We start from the raw sequence: 17595 nt of genomic DNA, 5'->3' as shown, positions 1-17595 counted from the left end.
CTGAAACCGCGTCCCACATACAGCAACTAGAAGGATGTGCAGCTATGACATACAACTATCTACTGGGGCTTTGGGGGGAAAATAAATAAATAAATAAAATCTTTAAAAAAAAAGATTAAAAGGAATACAATGATTTGTCAAATAGAGAATAAAAATAAAGATATAGGAGATACAAAAAAGAACAAACTTGAAACTTTGGACTACGAAAGTGCAGTAATTGAAATGAAAAAAGTTAGAGTTTTAACAGCAGATTTGAGCTGGCAAAGAAAGAATCCATGAAGTTGAAGGTAAATCACTAGAGATTATGTAATCTTAAGAACAGAAAAAGAAAAAAAGAATGGAAAATGAGCAGAGACCAGTAGAACACCATCAAGTACACCAACATATGCATAATTGGAGTCCCAGAATGAGGGGAGAGAAAGGGGCAGAAAAAGTGTTTGAAGAAATAATGGATGAAAGTTTCCCACATTTGCTAGTAAACATTACTCATCCAAGATGATCAAATCCAACTAGGAAAAACACAGAGATCCACCTTTAGATACATCAGAGTTAAATTTCTGAAAGACAGAGACAATGAGAAAATATTGAAAACAGCAAGAAAAAATGATTCAACACATAGCAGGAAACCACAATAAGATCCTAAGCTGACTTCTCATTAGAAACAATGGAGGCCAGAAGGCAGTGGGATGTTCAAATTGCTGAAAGGAAAAAAACCTGTCAACCAAGACTACTATATTCAGGAAAACTATCACCTAAAAATGAAGGCAAAATAGAGACATTCCCAGGTGCGTGAAGACTGACAGAAATCATTGCTAACAACCTTGCCTTGTAAAAAAATCTAAAAGAGTTATTCTATTTGAAAGGAAATAACACCAGGCAGTAACTAGAATACACATGAAGAAATAAAGACCACAGGTAAAAGTGGTTAAATCTAAAATATTATAAATATTTTTCACTTTTCTTAATTGTTTTTAAAGAGAATTGCATAATTATAATAATTAAAGCATTTTATTGTTGGGTTTATAACATATATAGATATATATGACAATAATAGCACAAAGGAGGGTACAAGGAATGGAACTATATTGCAACAAAGTTTCTGTTTTACTGGAATGTATTAGTATTAAGGTGAAATGTAGATTATGATAAGATACATACTGTAATCCCTAGAGCAATCACTAAAAAATAGCTTTAAAACATAATAAAGAAAACCAACAAATGAATTAAAAAGGTAAAATGGAGAATATTTCATACAGACAAAGGGAGTAGAGGAAGAATAGGGAAACAAGATGTGCGATATATAGAAAACATATAGCAATATGACAGATGTAAATCATATCAATAATAATATTAAAAGTAAATAGATTAAACACTCTATTCAAAAGACATTGTCACAGTGGATAAAAAAGAAAATCCAACTATATACTGTCTACAAGAAATACACATTGTATCAAAAGACCTGAATAGTTTGAAAGTAAAAAGAAAGAAAGGAGATATATTATGCAAACAGTGATCAAAGGAGAGTGGGAGTGGCTATACTAATTCCAGAAAAATAATATACTTCAAGACAAACTTTTATTAAAGGCAGAGACACTTTATAATGATAAAAGGTTCAAATCATGAGAAAGAGATAACATAAATGGACATGCATATAACCAAAGAGCCTCAAATACATGAAACAAAAATTGACAGAATTGAAGCATGAAATAGCTAAGTCAGAAATAATAGTTGAAGACTGCAATTCCCACCTTCGATAATGGATAGAATAACTAGGAAGAAAAGCAACAAAGAAGTAGAAGACTTGACTAAGACTATAAACCAACTAGACCTAACAAAAATCTATAGAATACTCATTCTTCCCAAGCGCTCATGAAATATTCTCCAGGATACCGTATATTCTAGAACAAGCCTCAATAAATTGAAAAGATTTCAAATCATGCAAAGAATGTTTTTTGGCCAAAATTAGAAATCAATAACAGAAGACAATTTGGGAAATTCACAAATATGTGGAAATTAGACAACACACTTCTAAATAACCAATGAGTCAATGAAGAAATTACTTGGGAAATTAGAAAAGACTTTGAGATGAATGAAAAAGAAATACAGCAAACCAAAAATTTGGGGGTGTAGTAAATGCAGTGATTTGAGAAAAATGTATAGCTGTAAATGCTTATATTAAAAAAAAAAAAAAGTTAACCTAACTTAATTAAAAAATTTTAAAAAAATCCAAATTAAAAAAAAATAGATCAGAGCCAAATAAACTCAAAGCAAGCAGAAGTAAGGAAATGTTATAGATTAGAGAAGAAATAAAAGCAATACAAGACAGAAAAACAATAGAGAAAATCAACAAAGTCAAAGAGAGTGCTTGAAAAGAGCAACAAAATTTACAACCTCTAGCTACACTGACCTAGAAAACATGAGACAAGTTATTAAATTCAAGAATGTAAGGGGCAGGCCCCGTGGCTTAGCGGTTAAGTGCGTGCTCTCTGCTACTGGCGGCCCAGGTTCGGATCCCAGCCACGCACCGATGAACCGCTTCTCCGGCCATGCTGAGGCCGCATCCCACATACAGCAACTAGAAGGATGTGCAGCTATGACATACAACTATCCACTGGGGCTTTGGGGAAAAAAACGGAGGAGGATTGGCAGTAGATGTTAGCTCAGAGCTGGTCTTCGTCAGCAAAAAGAGGAGGATTAGCATGGATGTTAGCTCAGGGCTGATCTTCCTCACAAAAAAAAAAAAGAATGTAAGAAGGACTTCACTACCTAGTTTATAGAAATCAAAAGGATTATAAGGGAATACTATGAACCAGAACTAGATATGACACCTAAATGAAATGGAAAAATTCCTGGGAACACACAAACTACAGAAACTGACTCAAGAAGAACTAGAATATATGAATAGACCTATAATAAGTAAAGTATTAAACTAGTAATTTTAAAACTTCACACAATCAAAAGCCCAGGCCCAGATGATTTCACTGGTGAGCTCTATCAAATACTAAAAGAGAAATTAATACCTATTCTTCACAAACTCTTGAAAAATAAGAGAGGAAACATTTTCTAACACACTCTGTGAAGCCAGTGTTATGATAGCAGAAGCAGATAAAGGCATCACAAGGAAACTACAGACCAATATCCCTTATGAATATAGATGCAAAAATCTGGATTTGGCTTGTGGGCTGTAGTCTGATAACCCACACTATAAAACAAACCAGTTTGTGATAAAACAGCGGAATGGATAAAAGCATGTGTGTGATCAATAATTGTTGATTCAATACTTGTTGTTGAAGTTAGAGTAGATTTTTAGTGTGATTGGTCTAGTACTTGCATGATGGTATGACTGAGGGAGTTGTGTAAATTAAGGCATCATTATTAATTTCCAGCTCTCCAGGTGATTCCATAGTGCAGCCATGTTTGAGTACCAGAATGTTAAAGCAGTGCTTCTCAAATGTCACTGTGCGTATTCATCACCTGGGGTCTTGTTAAAATATAGATTCTGATTCAGTACGTCTGGGCTGGGGCTTTATATTTTGCATTTCTAACAAGTGCTCAGGTGAGGCTGATGCTTCTGGTCCATAGACCACACTTTGAGCAACAAGGTGCTTGCACTGGTTTTCATTGCCTGGGATGTCTAGGTCCCGCCCCGAGGGACTCTGATGTACTTGGTCTGGGATGTGACCTGTGCATCAAGATTTTTAAAAGCTCAGCAGGTGACTCTAATGGCAGAAAAGCTTAAGAACCTCTCTTCTAAAGTGCATGTTGTTTTATAAATTTTAATTTTTATATTATCAGTAGCCCTATTATGGTCCCTTTTTGCCCATTTCTTGCCCTATTCCATACCTCTTCATGTCAAAACGTCCTAATATATGGTGGGAATCAGAGTGAGCCCTTGATCCTTTTGCTCTTGTCCATCTCTGAGGAGTGACAAGTAGTTCAAGATGGAAAGAGAAGGATCAGGCAACCTGGATTTGGGAAGAAAAAGCATAACGTGTTCTAGGGGACAATTTCAAAGGAAAGCTTGGTGAGAAAAAATGAAAGCATTACCATAGAAAATTGTCACAGTAAAACTCTCTTCTGGGCCTGAGCTTGGGGCCGCATAAACAAAAATCTTCCTTCCTGAGTCCTGGCTGTGCCTGGCAACCAAAGAAGCTACAAAGGATTTTTTTTTCCTTCTCAATATGGTTGGCGGAAATGCAATGGAGACTCCCAATGGCAAAGTATAGACATGCAATCTTTTCCCCAAAGCGTAAACTACACAAAGGAACTTAGAAGTTACTGGAGGAGGATGATAAAAATGGTAATGATGATTATGATGATGAAGATGATAAATATGGCTAACACATGAAGTATTTACACTGTGCCAGGCACTGTTCTAAGAGATTTACATACATTAACTCATTTAATCTTCACAGTAACCCAATGGAGTTGACGTTTTTATTATCCTTGTTTTAAATGTGAGGAAACAGAAGCACAGAGAAATTAAACAACTTACCCAGGTTCACCCAAGATGAGTGGCTAAGGGGCCGGCCTGGTGGCATAGCGGTTAAGTGCGCACGCTCCAGTGCGACGGCCCGGAGTTTGCAGGTTCGGCCCGGGCGCACACCACCGCACCACTTGTCAAGCCATGCTGTGGCGGCGTGCCATATCAAGTGGAGGAAGATGGGCACAGATGTTAGCTCAGGGCCAGTCTTCCTCAGCAAAACGAGCAGGATTGGAGACAGATGTTAGCTCAGGGCTAATCTTCCTCACAAAATAAATAACATTAAAAAAAAAAAAAAAAAGATGAGTGGCTATGCTGGTACGTGAACCCAGGCAATCTGAAGATAAGAAACCACTACAGCAAACTGCCTCTCCAAAACAGGAAAGTAAGAAGGATCCTCAGTGACCTGCGAGTTTTAAACACTCACAAATAGATGCTTGCTCTCTGCTTCCTCACACCTTGGGAAGAGATGTATTTTGAAGTGTATATGTAAATAGGTAAGATCCGAGACAAACTCTGAGAGAGGAGAGGTCCTCAAAGCAGGCAGAGAAAGAAATATATTGAAAAGACCAAGTTTGACAAATAAAAATAAAGGGACAGTTGAATTATCTGGAAACTGAATTCAAAAGAACATAATCCTCATTTGTAAGAAAGTATTGAAGTGCAGTCATGAGGAAATATGAAAGGTAATTACTGCTTAGCTAAACTTGTTCATATTTTACTAAATAATTCAAAGCATCTGCTAGCTTTAAAGAGACTCAAGCTACCCATGTGTCTTTGAGTATAGGATACAAAGTCTATAAGTTTTTAACTTGGATCTTTGTAAACCACACATGGCACAAAAGAAACAAAATGTTTTGAGTATTTTTTTCCCACACGTGGACAACCTTAAGGTTTACATGGGTACAGATTTCACCTGGTCAAATAGAGAGTGGACTGAGAGAGGGGAAGAGTTTTTAAAGGTGGACAGAAAAAAACCTGTAGAGAAGCAAGTCTCTCATTTCCTTGGGAAATCTTTTCACTGGGAAATAATTTCTTTCTACCTACAGCCATGAAGATGAGGTAATAGGCTAACTCCCCTCCACATCCTGCAAGGAGAAACCAGAGGCCACACTGCAGTCAGAAACAGGCTGGTTTGGGGACACTGAATTTGGACATAGGTGGCCACGGTCTGGAATGAGGTAATGGTCCAGGTGGGGCCAGCAGCCCTCTGAGTGTTCCAACACCTTAACCCATCCTCTAATGTTAGCTGCCCTGGGTGTGGGGCTGGCTGTGCCATACTCTCTCTATACTCTCTTTCTGGTGAGCTTATCCAGTCCCATGATCTCAACAACATCTATAGGCCGATGTCTCCCATATGTATATTTCCAAACCTGACATCCCACCTGAGCTCCAGATTCATGTTTCTGGCTACCTGCATGACATTTCCACTTGCATATTGAATAGGCATCTCAGATTTTACATGCCATGCCTTCCCCATCCCTCATGTTTCCCTGCAAATGTCCCAAAATTAATGAATAGCAACATCTTCAACCCAGGTGTTCAAGTCCAAACACCAGAATCTAGATTATTTTCTCCATTTCCCATTCCTCACCTCTGGCCCATGAGCAAATCTTGTCAACTCATCCAAAACCCATCTGGAATTTGTCTAGGTCTCTTCATTTCCTCAGTCACCACCACAGTTCAAACCACCACTGTCTCTCATCTGGACCAGCTACTGTATCTCCTAACTGGTCTCCCAGCTTCAACTCTCCCCCACCCCTCTACATTCTTCAAAGCAGCCAGAGTCACTGACTTAACATTCAGGGAGATTTATTCTACACTATACTCAGTATCACAAATTTGACCTTCAGCTTTGACCTTATATTCTTCAGCCCTTCTAATCAGCTAATTTGGGTTTTTTGGTACCATGTTACTTTAATGAAAGAAAGGGTACAATTAAAGGAAAAAACTATATTTGGATGTTTTGTAAGGGCCATATGCAGGTCTAGCATGGTGACCTAGAAAGTCACTCTCGTGTCTACGGGAAGGTCAGCCTAAGGCTCAGTCACCATTATCACTGTTGCCCAGGGTGAGCTTGTCAAAGAGATACTCCGCCATACTCCCTTCTAGGACCCCCATGTTACCACCCAGAAACAACAAACGTTAACATTCCTGTATTTCAATAATCTAAAAGTTTTCAGGTGAAGTGGAAGACTCTATTTTAATCCCTGCCCAGTCGCATTCTTCACTTCTTCCTTAGAGGCAACCAGTATCAAGAATTCCATACCATGTTTTTTTATACTTTACCATGCACAGACACCAGGGCCCTAGACCACACCCCCATCCTACCCCTCCGCCCACACTGTTTATAAGGGGAAGATTAATTTTGTGTTTCCCAGGGTCCCATGGAATACCTTCTCCCTCCATCCATGGAGATCCTGAGCTGCATGTGGATGGGACATGGGTGGGTGGAGAGACCCTTGGATACCTGTCTCAAAGCTTAAAAGGTGAGAGGTTTGCACACACAAATTAAAGAGAGACCTTTATTTAGGAACCAGATAACTTTATTGGAATAAACTGGTAAAATTGAAAGAAAGAAAACTTAAGTGAACGTTTTGCAAGGGCAATACTGCAATATGCATGCTCAGTATGGTGACCAGGGGAAGTCACCAAGCCGCGGTGGCCGTGGGGAGGGCAGTCCAAACTCAGTTCTTACTGCCGTCCCCCAGGGTGAGCTTGTCGAAGAGGTACTCGGCCATGCCGTCTTCTGGGGCCCCCATCTTGCGCAGGTTGGTGAGATGGTCCCCCAACTCCTTCATGGACTTGACTTGCTCGAGCAGGTGCTGACTCTCCAGGTAGTCGCACAGATGGGGATCCTTCTTGTGGGTGGCCAGCTGGTGCAGATCGAGCAGGCTCTGGGTGACGCACTTCTCCATGTGCAGAGCGCACTCCAGGGCCTTCAGGCCGCTCTCCCAGTCGTCGCGGTCTGGCTTCGAGATGTCGCGGAGAAGGATGCGGCCTCCACGCAGGTTCTGCAGCTGCATCAGCTTCTTGGCGAGCTCCCCCTTCTGGCGCGACAGCTGCAAGAAGAACTGGGAGAAGTGCTTCAGGGCCACGTCGTCTCTGTCGAAGAAGTAGCCCATCGACAGGTACACGTAGGAGGCGTACAGCTCCAGGCAGATCTGGCTGTTGATGGCGGCCTCGCAGTCGGTGTGGTAGTTCTGGAGCACCTGCGACAGCGGCGCGCTCGCCATGGCTGGCTGGGCGGTTGCGGCGGGCGCGAAGGCGAAGGCGGCCTGGGAGTGTTCCCCGAGTGGACGACAAGCGAGGCTGGAGACAGGCGTGCTGTGGGGTTAGGCGGCAGGCGGCTAGTGGCAGTCTCTGGGATGTGACCAGAAAGCGGGATCCGTTACCCGGAAGTGGTTGGGGGAGTGAGGGAGGAGGATCCGTTAAATTGTTGAGTGAGGGATGGGGGTGGGGGCGCGAGCACTGTGTTCCAGATTCCATAACAGCCTGGGTGAGGCGGGGGGCTGTGTGCTGAGTGCCTGGCATCTAATGAGTTTTTAATTTTGCAATAATATTTCTAGTTTGCAAGAATTTTTTCTTGTCCTCTAGTTCCCTTTTTTAGCAGCCTTTTCTTATTCTGTAAATCCATTTTCTTCCCTTAAATTTCTGAGAATATGAATTTGAATTTTTGGTACATGTCTCTTCTGTTTCCTGTATTATATCTGGAATTTTTTTTCCCAGAAATAGTTCTGGGAAACTAGAAACAAACTAGTTCTAGTTTGTTCATCATGATCTTCTCTTTTACTTTCCTCAAATGTTTTGCGAACCTTTGTTCATTTATTTCTAGGAATAAAGGACTATTTGATTAGCCTGGGTAGTTAGCATGGATCTGATTTAGAGTTTTGATGTCCATTTCACTAATAGGCTTCTCCTCAGAGTGAGAGGGAACAGTGTGTCCATTGTTAAGTGGCCTACTCCCTTGAGATTACATGGCATGGAGCTTGCAGGTAGGATAGGAACCCTCCCTTTTGCCAAAAGAAATACAATATTTCTGAAATTGGAAGACTAATTTTCCCTTATAGGTAGATGTGTCCTGTTGTCCTCTTGTTTCCCTTCTGTGCAGGTCTGTTGTTGTCTTAAGCTCCTTCACTGTCTTTGGAGTGTAGTTTTGGGAGAGTCGAGGTGTCAAATGCCACAGGTGCTTACTGCCCAGTGTAAGTAGGGGTGGGGGAAGGTCAGAGCAGGGCAGAGTAAAATAAATCTGCTGTTCAGAGTAGCTCTTTAATCTCACACGTGACCAAGGACCCTCCACAGTGCTGCAATTTCATTTATTGTGTTCTTAGAGTTTTTCTGAATGTGATGGGGTTTTCTACTGCAGATGTTTCAAGTTCTCTGAATTCACCAATCTTATAGCCTCTGCTTTTCCTGTCTATCAAGAATTCCTCTCAATTTTTAGTCTCTTAATGGTACCCTTTTGTGTGTGTGTGTAAATAATTTTTGTGTTTAGTTCACCACGATGATTCAGTTATCTTTTTTTTTAACTATTTAAAAATGAAAATACCTACTTTCTGAATAGGCAATACTTTTACACAGTTCGAAAATCACAGAGTTCTCTCTGCAGAGTTCTCTCTCTATTTATTGTAATCAGTAGGAGAAAAAGGATGAAAAAGAAGAAATCATACTCATGTTAAGAAAAATCATAGTGAAGAAACTTTAGAAACATAGTCGTTAGTAGCACATTTTTTTCAAGTGCACCTAGAACATTTACCAAGATAGACCATATTCTAGGCCACAAGTCTCAATAAATATTACGTTATTCATATTGTGAAAGATACTTTCTCTGATGACAATGAAATTGGAATAGAAATTATTAATGTAAAGATATCTGAAAAACACTCAAATATTTGGAAGCTAATAATACATTTACAAACAAGCCAAGTGTCAAAGAAGAGATCAAAGGGAAACTAGAAATTATTTGGAATTAAATGAAAACAAAAACACAACATATCAACATTTGTGGGATGTAGCTAAAGCAATGCTTGCATGTTAATTTATAGCATTAAATTCCTGTATTACAAGAGAAGAAAGGTCTCAAATTCATCATCTAACCTTCCACCTTAAAAAGTAGAAAAAGAAGACCAAAATTAATCCAAGTCAAGCAGAAAGAAGGAAATTATAAAGATATGAGCAGAAAACAGTTGAAAACATAACAAAAATAAATAAAAACAGTTGATCAAATCAATGAAATTAAAGCAGGTTCTTGGAGAAAATTAAACAAATAAAAAGATAAATCTTTAGACAGACTAATCAGGGGAAAAAAAGAGAAGACACAAATTACCAGTTTCAGGAATGAGAGAGAAGACATCACTACAGATTATGCACTCATTCAAAGGATGATGAGGGAATATAATTGTGATATTGTTATATAATAAGAAATATATTTTTTGATTTTCATCCCAGCTCCTGACCAGAGGTCCTAAAACCCTTGTAATTTTCTAAGTGATAAGACCCATAGACGTATCTTTTGTTATAACACTTGATTTTTTTCCCCAGCTCCTGAGACAGCTCTGGGGTGATAAACATGAAAAGAGCATCTTTTGTTATTCATAACAAACTTCTTTCAACCACACCTGAGTTTATGATAATAAGGTGACTTTTGAGAAGCCCCTGAGGATGGAGGGCTGGTTGCCAAGGAAACCAACCATGCAATTACAGGGTTGGAACTTTCAGCCCTTCCTCTTGACCTCCAGAGGTTTATACCTGCTTTTTTGTAATTGCCAAAACCTGTAAAAAGCAAATATCCTTCAACTGGTAAATGGATAAAGAAACTGTGTTATATCCATATATTGGAATTCTACTCAGTAATAAAAAGGAATGAATTACTAACCCATTGTCGGGGAAGAGGGAGAATCCCCCTCCGCCCTTTCCCTTAAGGTTCTTATGGCCGGCCAAATAATTAAAAGACAGGTTAGCAGGAGAAAATAATAAGAAGTTTAATAACACGTATACCTGGGAGAAACCAGAGAAACTGAGTTTCTCAACACAATAGTGGCGATTCTCATCTTAAATACCATCTGCAGCTAAAGACAAAGGAGGATGTTGGGGGTGAGGAGGGAGACAGAAATTACAGTAATCAAGGGTATGCAGATTTAAATCCTCTCCTTCCGTACTGATAAGAGTTTCCACAGATAAGGCCATCCCCCCTCTTTGCAATATACATAGGGAGATACCCTTACAAATGGAGATTTTCCTTATAAATGTAAATGTTTGTCTGGCAACTCTTTGCAGGACCACCTAGAGAATGTGGCCTGGGAGAGACAGAATTTTTGATAAGATGGGCTCATTGGTGCCTTTCCTATTGTAACATCTATTTTACATTAAATTACAGCCATCATATGATTCTGGCTCCTTCCTGAAACAGGTCTCCTATGTTAAATTCTTTAGGCCATTTGTGGGAGGTCAGATGTCCATCAGAGAAAATAATTAAGGTAAAGAGACATATTTCATAGTGGCTAATTTTGATCTCCCACACCACACAACAGTGTGGATGAATCTCTACTGCATTATGTAAAGTGAAAGAAGGCAGACTCAAAAGGCTACGTACCATATGATTTCATTTATATGACATTCTGGAAAAGGCAAAACTACTAGACACAGGCTTATCTATGTTTTCTGGAGTTGGGGGGAGAGGTTCACTACCAGGGGACATAAGATGGGAGATTTCTGGGAGTGATGGAACTATTCTATATCTTGATTGTGGTAGTAGTTACACAACTGTGTGCTTTTGTCAAAACTCTTGGAACTGGACATCAAGTAATGTGAATTTCATTGTATGTAAATTATACCTTAATTTTGAAAATCTACTAAATTATAGGGACAGAAGAGAAGAAACTAGGATTTTAGCCAGGGAAACACAACAATACACATACGTACATACACACACACACACACACATATATAACCTAAGAGCATTTACAGAGAATTATTCAAGTAAGTACACATTCATGTACGATAATATGAATGGCATTCACAGATGCCCTAGGAAGACAAACCAATGGTAAGCACCTCTTGTAACAAAAATCTTAACTGTGCTGAGAACTATTGGTAGCCTGGTTTAATTGTTCTCCAGTTTCTGGATAAAAGTGTCATGTGATACAGATTGAAAAGCCTAACATATTCCACATGAAAATATGGATAAAGAATACCTTCAGAATATATTTGTACTTTTTAAAGTAATACACTTTGACCTCTTGAAATTTAGTGGCTTATATAAAAAGTATTAACTTCATTTTTAGAAAAAAAGAAACTGTGACTAATGCATATATTCTATTTCAATGACTTTTTTGTAGTCTTTGTGGCCTTATCCTCATTGTAGGTGGGGAATGATAGGGGAATTTGATGATTGTTTTTTCCTTTTGAGAAAGAGATTATACTATTTGTATGTTTATGTTTTGCCCTGCCTGTGTAGAGAAAATGAATTAATATTTCTTCTAGATAGGAAAAAAATCTGTAGCATAAAATAAAACCCGAAAATAATGAAATCAATGGTGCCTGCAGCATATTGTAAAATTCTGGAGTGGCATATAGGCTAAACACAAATTAACCTAAAAGAAATCCTTGGTCATGCAGATTATTTTCATTTGCATGAGACTCCTGAATATATAGTACTCTTTATAAGAAATTGTTTTTATGGAGAAACTGTAGAGCATTTTCGAGAACAGTCTTGTGCAAAGAACACCAGATCAGAGACAAGGAACTGTGCAAGATTTATGGACAAATCAAACCCTAAGAAGATTTAAGATTTGAAAAGTCCATTTGGTAACTCTATACATACTTAGGATGAGAAGAGCTAATGAGAACCTACCTACTACTTGGTAGGCACTGAGTTGTACACAAACTTTGTCCCCTTTGAACTTTAGAACAGCAAATCTATAAAATGGGACCATATATACAAGGAAAATTGGTAAGTGTTAATGGTCCCATTTTACAAATAAAGAAACCAAGACCCAACAAGATAACTAAATTGCCTAAAGCCATATAGCTAGAGGCAGAAATAGGAAGTGAATCCAAGTCTACCTAATACAAAGTTACTTTGTCACTGAAAGATACAATTTCTGAAGGGGGTGTGTAGTTATTAGAACTAAGAGGATCTAGAACAGCACTGTCTACTGAAATATAATATTAGCCACAATTGAAGCCATATATGTAATTTTTAATTTTATAGTAGCCACATTACAAAAGGTAAAGAAAAATGGGTGAAATTAATTTTAATAGTATATTTTAGGTAACCCAGTATATCCAAAATATTAAAATTTCAACATGTAATTAATATCAGAAATTAATGAGATATTTTACATGCTCATTTTAAAACTAAGTCTTTGAAATCCAGTGTATATTTTACACTTACCGCACATTGTAGTTTGAACTAGTCACTTTTCAAGGGTTCAATTGCCACGTGTGGCTAGTGCCTATAGTATTGGACAGAGCACTTTTAGAGGCAAACATGGCCCAGGGAGCATCTTGGAATTGGGTTGGAGGAGACAAGCTGAGGTGAGCACTGGCAAAGAAGAAGCTTGTATCAACTCCAAGAGACCACAAACAAAGAAATAAAAAAAAAATCAGAAGCTGCTGTGGTCTGCAGAAAGTCAGAAAGTGTTTTACAATTTACTTTATGATAAAGCTAATAAGTTAAGGACTCTAAATAAAGCAAGGGTGCAGAAAGTCCACTCTTACTGAGGATTGATCCCAGGGAGAGGCCAGTGGGTCAGCTTTAAGACCCATAGCCGGGCCAGTCATTTGGAATAGAGGGCTATGTGGGACTCCCTTCCCACTCCATTATGCCAAAAGACACTAGACCAAAGACATGGTACAGAACGAGTTTGTCTGGTGGGCCCTGGACCAAAATGAATTGAACTAACTACCCAAGTTTTGGGCCTTTGAGAGGTTTGTCCCTGCACGGCTGGAACCAGGTGGTTATACAATGACAGCCAAATTAAAATCAAATATTCTTGCCCATTACCTTCACAACCTCTTGGCCCTAGGGAAAAGATAGAAATCCATCGTTCAGGCTAAGATTATCCTCGAATAACATAATTTCTCCTTTCTACTGGTCTTAATGTTTCTTTTAATTTGATTTGGTCTGTGACAAAAATACTCAGAATGAGAGGAGCACTATGATTTTACTAGGTCCTGCTCTTGCCCTTTCACTGTGGAGGGTTTACGTGTTTATATTACAAATTGGAAAAAGATAGACATATCCTACTCTTCTATAGAGGTGATGTTTTGTTTTGGGGGAAAAAATTATACTTACAGACTGAGACTGTCTTTGCCAACAGTTTATTTAACACAGGTTCTCTGTGGGGTTTATAATAGTTTCACAAGCCAATACCATACAGAATAGTGTCTCTTAATAAGCCAATAAAGAAATAACATACTCCAAAGCAATAATAGATTAACCACACTGTTGTTCCAGGCAAGGAGAGATAAAAGGAATAAAGTCCAAATTCAATCGAGGTGTACCTTTTTATATGAGTAGGCACTCAGGAGAGGCAGCTGAAGCAACCAAGAGCTGACTTCCAGCTGCCAGGGCAAAGTAAAAGTGCCTTGTTGCTAGAGCATGTTGCTAGGGAACAACGGCCCCCCGGTATTGGGGGCAGGCTGATCTTCCTGGGGCTGCTGCGTGTGGTTTTTCACCACTACCGATAAGGGAGTCACCCTTACCATGGTAGGAGCTAATGCCCCAAGGTCTTCGGAGAGTTTGTTTAGGTCAGCAAAGTGTCACCTTGCCCAGATAGAAACTCAGATATTCCTCACTAACTCTGGGTATTTATAGTCTAAATGTCCCCTTTCTTCTCCACATGTCCTTACTGAGAAGCCCCCTGGCAGTGTTCGTCATCAGCTGAGCTACTGGGTGCTTATCATTGACAATGGATGAAATGATGACATCCTGATACAACTTACTTCATTCTTATATCAAAACAACTTTTTTTGTCTTTGTCCTAAATAAGTAGATTAAAACAGCTTTACTTAAGTCATAAACAAGTGGATTTGAAATCATATCAAACCAATACACAACAGGTGGTATATTGCTTTCTCCTCAGGTGAAATTTTGCAGAGAATGAATTTGAAGGTGGGGCAGTGGTGGTGATGGTGGTCATTGTGTTTTGGGAGCATGCACACGTGGGCAAGAGACAGAGACAGAGATAGAGATGTGTGTAAGAGAGAAAGAGAGAGAGAGAATTGGCTGTAGTCTGCCTGTTCTCTTGTGATGAAATGGAATCCAGAGAGCTCTGGATCACTGTTATAAGACATTTTGATAAGGATATAAAATTTAAGTTAACTAGTAAAAATTACTTAGAGATATGTCATATATGCCCTGTGTATCTGGGACTATATATCAGCCTTTCTTTCCTTCATTTTTATTCTCTTTCCTTCATTATCAGTTTCACACTCTCTCTTTTCTTAAGTTTCTGTACCTAGAGATACAGGAAGTGGAGTGATATTGAGGAAGATGGAAATTCCTACTTACTTAGCAATAGAGCAACCTAGGTAAAGTGGAAAAATTCTTAAATAGTACAGTGCCAAAATCAGACAAAGACATAACAAGAAAGGGAAACTAAAAATCATTATTGCTTATGAATATAAGTGAAAAAAATCTTCAACAAAATCCTAGCAAATTGAATCCAGCAACATAGAGAAAGGATTATACTTCATGATCATTTGGAATTAATCCCAGGAATGTGAAGTTGGATTGACATCAGAAAGTCAATCAGTGTAATAATACATTATATTAGTAGAATGAAGGACAAAATACTTGTGATTTTCTCAATATATGGGAAGAGCAAAATGCATCAACCTTTCATGATTTAAAAAAAAACCAGCAAACTAAAAATACGAAGGAACTTCCTCAACCTGACAAAGGGCACAGCTATGAAAAATCCACAGACGACATCATGCTTAATGGGGGAAGACTGGATGCTTCTCTCTTAAGATCAGAAAGAAGAGAAGGATCTCTGGTCTCACCACTTCCATTCAACATTTTACAAGAGGGTCTAGCCAAGGCAATTAGGCAATAAAAAGAAATAAAATACATCCATTTGGAAAGGAAGAAGTAAATCTATCTCTAATTGTGGATGACATAATCTTGTACATAGAAAATCCCAAGGAATCTACTAAAAACCTATTAAAATTAATAAATGATTTCAACAAGGCTGCATATTCAAGATCAATCGACCAAAATCAATTGTATTTCCATGCCCTAGCAATGAGCAATCTGAAAAATAAATGTTAAAATTTCAATTACAATAGCACCAGAAATAATAAAATACCTAGAAATAAATATAACAAAAGAAGTGCAAGACTTGTACACTAAAAACTACAAAACATTGTCAAAAGTCATTAACGAATACCAAAATAAATGTAGAGAACATTCCATGTTCATGGATATGAAGACTTAATATTAAGTTGGCAGCATTCCCCAAATTAATCTACAGATTCAATGCAATCCCTATCAATATCTCAGCTGCCTTTTTATAGAAATCAAGATGCATCCTGATCCTATAACTCAAATGGAAATGCAAGGAACCCAGAACAGACAAAACATTCTTGAAAAAGAAGAACAAATTTGTAGGATTCACACTTTTCAATTTCAGTACTTACTAAAAAGCTTCAGTAATCAAGACAGTGTGATGCTGGCATAAATATACACATATAGATCAAATTAATAGAATTGAGAGTCCAGAAATAAACTCTTACTTTATGGTCGATTGACTTTCAACAACAATATCAACAGTTCAATGGGGAAAGAAGAGTCTTTTCAACAAATGGTGGTGAGACTACTTGGTATCCATTTATGAAAGAATGAAGTAGGATCTCTACTTCACACGTTATGCAAAATTAACTCAAAATAGATTATAGACCTAAATATAAGGACTAAAACTATTAAACTCTTAGAAGAAAACATAGGAGTAAATCATAATGACCTTCGATTAGGAAATTATTTCTTAGATATGACACCAAAAACACAAGCAACAAAACAATATAAATTCATCACAACTAGAAACTTTTGTGCTGCAAACAATACCATTAAGAAAGTTAAAGATGATCCACACAATGGTAGAAAATATTTACAAAACATATATCTGATAAAGACTTATATCCAAAATATGTAAAAACAAACCAACAAACAAAACCTCTTACAACTCAATAATAAAAAAATAAATAAGTCAATTTTAAAATGGGCAACAGATATGAATAGACATTTCTACAAAGAAGATATACAAATGGCCAGTAACTACATAAAAAGATGCTCAGCATCATTAGTCATTAGGGAAATTAAAATCAAAACTACAATGAGATACAACTTTACACACACAGTAAGGTGACTATGATAAAAAAGACAGACAATAAAAAGTATAAGTGAAAATGTGGAATAATTGGAACCCTTTTACATTGCTGGTGGGAGTACAAAATAGTATAGCCACTTTGGAAAACATTTTGGCAGTTCCTCAAAATGTTACACGTATAGCTAACATATTACCCAGCAATTCCACTCCTAGATATCTACCCAAGAGAAATAAAAACATATGTCCACACAAAAACTGTATGGAAATGTTTATAGCAGCATTGTTCGTAATAAAGGAATTTGAAAGAAACTAAATGCCCGTGGGCATTCAATGCCCATGATGAATGCATGAACAAAATGTGGTTTATCCATACAATAGAAAAATATTTGGCAATAAAAAGAAATGAAGTAGTGGTACAAACTGAAACACAGATGAACCTTGAAAATTATGCAAAAGTGAAAGAAGCCAATCTAAAGAAACCAAATTTTATAGATTCCATTTGTGTGAAATTTTCAAAATAGGCAAATCTGTAGAGACAGAATGTAGATTAGTGATTGCCTAGTGCTGGAGTTGGGGAGAATGAGGAGTGACTGCTAATGGGTATAGGGTTGCTTTTTGGGGTGATGGAAATGTTCTAAAATTAGATTCTGGTGATGGTTTCATAATTCTGTGAATATACTAAAAACCAGTGAATTTTTCACTTTAAATGGGTGAATTTTATGTTATTTGAATTATATCTCAATAAAGATTTTTAAAATTAAAAATGTAAGTCCTCTCTAA

The 17595-nt window shown here is 37.8% G+C and overlaps 1 pseudogene; it reads right to left on the bottom strand.

Moving 5' to 3' along the window:
- Nucleotides 1-7061: 7061 nt before the first annotated feature.
- On the bottom strand, nt 7062-7775 carry LOC101402375 (ferritin heavy chain pseudogene; annotated as a pseudogene).
- Between the last annotated feature and the right edge of the window lie 9820 nt (nt 7776-17595).

This window comes from Ceratotherium simum, chromosome X, assembly GCF_057802395.1.
Source record: "Ceratotherium simum simum isolate JZ-2026a chromosome X, ASM5780239v1, whole genome shotgun sequence".
Lineage (NCBI taxonomy): Eukaryota > Metazoa > Chordata > Mammalia > Perissodactyla > Rhinocerotidae > Ceratotherium > Ceratotherium simum.
This window is presented reverse-complemented; position numbering and strand designations above follow the sequence as displayed.